Consider the following 5,996-nt stretch of genomic DNA (forward strand, 5'->3'; position numbering starts at 1 on the left):
AGCAGAGGATACAGCCTTGCTCTCACTCGAGGGACTGGAGCAGCGATCGCTCCAGAAGGGCTTGTGACACGCCACTGAAGCATTTCCGTGGTAGCAGATGCAATGTTGCTCTGTTCTTTTAAATCATCAGGAAAGGTGGAAAGCAAGGGGAAAAAAATTGACACTTACATTTAACAGGTTCATTTTTAAATGCTGGAGGCTTCACGTGGCTACATGTTTCTCTGGATCCCGTGAGACTGGAGCCATCCAGCGTCATGCAGCCAAGTGTGGTGATGCCGAACTACAGGCTGACCTCATATCCAGTAAGATGCAGTACCACAATGTCATGAGAAGATGACAGGCCCCTGCATCACACGGTTCACAAACTGCAGCACTCATACCTTCCAAACTAGTCTGTTTGCCCTGCTCAATAAAGATGTGAAAGGTGACCTCAATGGTGGCAGGCTCATCCCTTCCTACACCGCCAAGAGCCTCCTTAGATCAAAGAAAGAGTTGTGCCAGTAATTCCCACTAGCGCTGGGACTCTGCAATCACATACCCTCCATAAACACAATTTGGCATTTGCTGACAGTGGCACTCAAGAAAAATCTAATTCAGACTTCTGCACGGATTTGGCACCAAATGAAAGCAAACTTTGATATGGCAGTAAACAGCTCCATCAGAATCTTCTCCAGGAGGGAAAGCAGTGGAAATCACTTCCTTCACGTGAAGGGGGAAAAAAAGGCAAAAACAGGATAGGATGGACTCTTTTTAAATTACTATAAAATGTATCGCCTTATATATTGTTTCTTGGAAACACCTGAAATTTTCCAAAGACATTCAGCTTAAGGCAGTGAATAGGAGAGGAAGAGAGAAGCATCAGCCCAAACCATTAAAGACTGCCAAAGCTATAGGCAACTGTAAGCAGGGATTTGTTACGGGAAGCAGAAACCCAGCAGCTCACCCAGGCCCCTGGGAACTACCCTTACTGAAAAAAAGGTGAAGGAACATGGTGCATTGTACTGAGCAAAAACTGCTGGACACAGGGATTGCAGCAGCTGAAAAACATGCTCTTCTGTATGTCTGTCTAGCGCAGATACAGCTTTCGTCCATGAACGCGCAGCAGTCAGATAATTAACGTGCACTTACAACATGAGTAAAGTCCTTACTATCACGAGTTTACAGCGGCCACATTACTCACGTGGCTGAGGTAAACAGAAAGGATTGCTGGTCATGCCACGTGAGAGACAGAAGTTCAGTTTAGTCAACATTACTTCCCTTAGAGAAGCCACAAGGACTTAACCTAGGTGACAGCACAGTCTGACAGCAGAGAAAAATCATGGACGAGAAATGCCAAGGCATGTACCCTGGAAGAGATCATTTAACTTCCCGATGTGCTTTTCTGGATCCCCACGGGCCAGGGAAAATACCCAGGCATCACATGGCAAAAATTAAAAGAACTTAAATCAAAATTTAAAAAAATTACAAGAAAGCAATCTTGCAGGTGGTACACACCACCACAGCAGGCACTCGCTGTGTACCCCCGCTTACACAGTACGTTCGGGGCTGTTCGTTCTAGCTCAGGCAGGAGAGAAAGCTGGAGCCAGCATGTGTTTAGGAACCAGCGACTGAAGAGATCCATTTAGTTCACCAATCCATACAAAAAGTATAGATAAAAGAAGCACCTTTCAGTTTGGTTTGATAAGCAAACAGGGTTTGTGCCACCATCCTGCGTACCTGCCATTTATTCTCCTTCTCTCTCTTTCTTTGAACTGCACAGGTAACTTGAACTAGATGATGTCAGAAGGCAGTAGTGTCCTTAAAGATGCAGTTCTTGAACTCTTGTTCAACACTGGGCAGGAAACAGGCCCAAACTCACCCTCCTGCTACGGGAGAGGCAGGCAAAACTCAGTCCCTTGTTCCTTCTAGGAGGCCAGTGCCCCCACATGGGTCTCTCCAAATTAGCCACAGCACAAGTGGTTACTGTGAGATGGATCTGAAAACCCTGGGAAGCAGAGGGGGAAAGCAGGAAGGAGGAATAAGGAGGCATCACACAACTTGATAAGCAGTCTTGTTGGTTTTGGTGCTCACAGGACCTCCTCTTCAGGACACAGGTAATAGAGATGTATAAAACAACAAGTGATACACAGCAGATAAATAGGGACTTCCCCGTTTATCTTGTATTTGGAGAGAGAATCAGAAAAGAATAATCAATGATGTTCACAATCAATGTGTTCAGGAGGAAATGCATAAATGAGAGGAGCTCTCAGCCAGCAAAAGATAGCAAAAGGCGGGTAGTAATGTTGAAAGTCCCCCAAGTCTCACTGATTCCTAATGACTCGTAGGCTCAAATTCCTGGCAAAGATTTGGGTGTTTCTGAGAATTTTACCTCAAGAGCACAAGAGGAGTTTTACAAGTCACCTGTATGCAAACAGAGAGCTTGCCCTATCTCCTTTTCAGCACCCTGGAACCTGCTGTGGGAACCAGCTCTGCTTATCTCGCGCTGCATCGCAACTGTGGGCTGAAACTCCAATGCCAACACGGAAAACAGAAAGAGACGTTCTTTCAATTGGGTAACAATCAGGTAACAGAGCAAATTCAAAAGGCCTCAGGGATCTTTATTTCTGTTATGTTGCAGGCCTGGACCACTACGGTCCAGTTTATGGGCTGTGACAAGCCTGGTCTGAACAACAGGTCATCTGAAGAAAAGATGGATGTACAGCCCCTTTGAGTACAATCCACTGGGACTGGCGCAGCCAGTGAGCTTTTCTGCCTGTCAGTCTGAGCAACCTCAGCCTGTGACTGGAATGTCTTCCAGTGGCACCTTCAACAACCACGGCCTACGGGTTTTGCTGCTACAAGGATTTCCGATGGTCACATCGGCCAAGTATTGCCCAGAATCTAAATGGGACGCACTTAGGTCAATGACAGTCCCCGAAACCAGGCTCTGCTGGGCAGAATCTCTGAAAAAAGCTACGAAGCTGAAGACTTCTTAGTTAAGAAGTTGAGCTCTATTTGTCAGGTGGGCACACCTGAATGGGTAGAAGAGAGAATGAGGATGCACAGACTGTCACACGCAAAGTCTTTACCGTTGCCTGTGCACTTCTACACGTCGCTGGCACAGAACGCTTGCAGAAAGCGTGGAAGACCTGGCAGTGGCAGCACAATGCAAGGTATTGCGGAGTGCCCTCTTTCCAGCATCCCCCTGCTGTAACCAGATGGCAGATGATGCTTTATTTATTTACAGTATAGCAAAGCCTACTCAGCAAACATTCTCCATCTTGTTTTGACCAGAAGCTCTTCCAAAGCGTGACGGCACCTGGGTCTCTCTCCCAGCCAGAAGCCCTCTCTCCCTTAGCTGTACAGGAAGCATACTACCGTAGCTGCTGTGGCTGAAGCCTCAGCATACAACATTCCCAGTCAGATCCATCGTACTGTGTGCCATCCATACGTAACCAAAGAGCAGTCCTGGTTCAAAACACTTATACTCCTAGCGGTTACGAGTCCCATGCGTGCAGTGGCCAGTTCTCTGAGCAGCGATTGGAAGCTGCACTCCTGCCTGCCTCTCATGCTTAATTTCGAGCGGCAACTGATAACTAGGAGATTCGTAAGAGAGGACTGCAGGGAGCGAGCACCAAATGGGGCACTGTCCCTCTGCAAACTGTCACATTTTCTTGTATCCTGGCTGTATTTTGTTCCCTCGGCACAAGGCAAGCCCTCTCCCCAAGTGATTCCAAAACCCTGGGTGACCTACTGCTGTGTACACCGAGTGAGCAACACAGCACACAAGCTTGGCAGATTCATCAGTTAAATGTCTGGATGAAATTTACAGTGCCTCACAAAGAAGAAAAAACTACAAGTCACTTTTCACATGGAACAAGGGATCACAGTTTCAAAGAGATTGCACCCGGGTCGGGGCAACCCCCGGTATCAATACAGGCTGGGGGATGAAGGGATTGAGAGCAGCCCTGCCGAGAAGGACTTGGGGGTACTGGTGGATGCAAGGCTGGACGTGAGCTGACAATGTGCGCTCGCAGCCCCGAAGGCCAACCGTATCCTGGGCTGCATCAAAAGCAGCGTGGCCAGCAGGCTGAGGGAGGTGGTTCTGCCCCTCTACTCTGCTCTGGTGAGACCCCACCTGGAGTTCTGCGTCCAGCTCTGGAGCCCTCAGCGCAGGACAGACATGGACCTGTTGGAGCGGGTCCAGAGGAGGGCCACAAAAATGATCAGGGGGATGGAACGCCTCTCCTATGAAGAAAGGCTGAGAGAGTTGGGGTTGTTCAGCCTGGAGAAGAGAAGGCTTTGGGGAGACCTTATTGTGGTCTTTCAGTGCTTAAAGAGGGCTTATAAGAAAGATGGGGACAAACTTTTTAGCAGGGCCTGTTGGGACAGGACAAGGGGGAATGGTTTTAAACTAAAAGAGGGTAGATTTAGACTAGATATAAGGAAGAAATTTTTTACAATGAGGGTGGTGAAACACGGGAACAGGTTGCCCAGAGAGATGCCCCATCCCTGGAAACGTTCAGGATCAGGTTGGACAGGGCTCTGAGCAACCTGATCTGGTTGAAGATGTCCCTGCTCGTGGCAGGGGGGTTGGACTAGGTGACCTTTAAAAGTCCCTTCCAATCCAAACTATTCTATGATTCTATGATAGTCAACGGTTGGTTCAACATGGCCTGGAAAATTGTCTTTAGATCACATTTTTAAAGCCCCTCTTCAAAAGCCTCTTTCCCCAACACACAACTGAGAAATTAATTCCTTAAAATTTTCAGACGATCCCAATTTTAAAGTGTCTCACATAAATACCTTCTGACTGATATTCCTGCACAAAACCACTGACAACATTCAGGAAAAGCTCACAAAAACTGGAGGAAGAGGCTTTCTGGTCAAGAACGCTTGGCTATAGGGCCAGAGGCTAGAGACGATAACTGTGAATGTAAGCATAAGCCTTTCCATGTTGCAAACCCACCTGTTTGCTATAGTCTCGTTGCCCTTAAGGATGAAATCGACTGCCAACATTTATCCGTGAAGAAGAGCTCCCGCATCCTGCCTGCCAGACCCAGGGAGAGGCAAAGAGCAGGAACAGATGCACCAATTAACCTGGTGCCTAGTCGCAGTCAAGCTAAAAGACAGCGGTGATCTCTTCCACACTACAGAAAACAAAACAAACCAACCAACCCAGATGAAATGAAGAAAGAGGTGAAACCAGGGAGGAAGAAGAATGCCGTATTCTGCGAGGGGAAGCAGACCCTTAACGAGGATACAGGAGTCCCGCGCTGTGAAGCATAGATTTTCCCCAGCTGCTGATCTGACCCAGTGCCTTTAACAAGGAAGCTCCCCAGGCATCCTCCCTGCGTGGGGAACTGACACATCACAGCTACAGAACAGCTCATCCAGCGATGAGCACACCGTAATGAATAATAAACAGTGCTTATAGTATACGTTATCTTTAATTTTAACTGCACTTCGGAAACAGTAATTAAAACGCAAGAAACTAAGCTGAAAAGCACACAACCGCCTGCTGCACCAGAACAAAGCGGGTCCAGGAGGTGAGGAGGACCCAGCAGTGGAGGAAGAGGGACCACAGAAAGCTTTTCTTTTCTGGAGACTGACTGCTGTACGGCTCTCCCGAGATCTTTATCACTGACTCCTTTGCCTTGCAGCCGTCTGACACACACCCCTCCTGGCCGGGGAGCACCACCGCCTAACGAGGGGCTGCATCACTTCCCGTGGATGAGTAACCATGTGAAATCTCAGTAGCTGGACTGGGGCTCCGGAAAGGATGAAGGGCCCTTGGCAAGGAAAGGAAGAGAAAGCAAAGCAGCCTGCCCGGAGGGGAGTGAGCCGATGGTGACACACAGCCCAGGCTGCAGGCCAGCCAAACCCATCGGTGTGTGGGCACCTTCATAAGTTACATGAGACTGAAATCCAGACTACCCCCTCGTGCACGCTGCCCGTTGGCTGGCTGCCCTCGCAGGGAAGGATGGCAGGCGTAGGGGAGCAGAGGCTCTCCCGAG

Source organism: Calonectris borealis, chromosome 6, assembly GCF_964195595.1.
Source record: "Calonectris borealis chromosome 6, bCalBor7.hap1.2, whole genome shotgun sequence".
Lineage (NCBI taxonomy): Eukaryota > Metazoa > Chordata > Aves > Procellariiformes > Procellariidae > Calonectris > Calonectris borealis.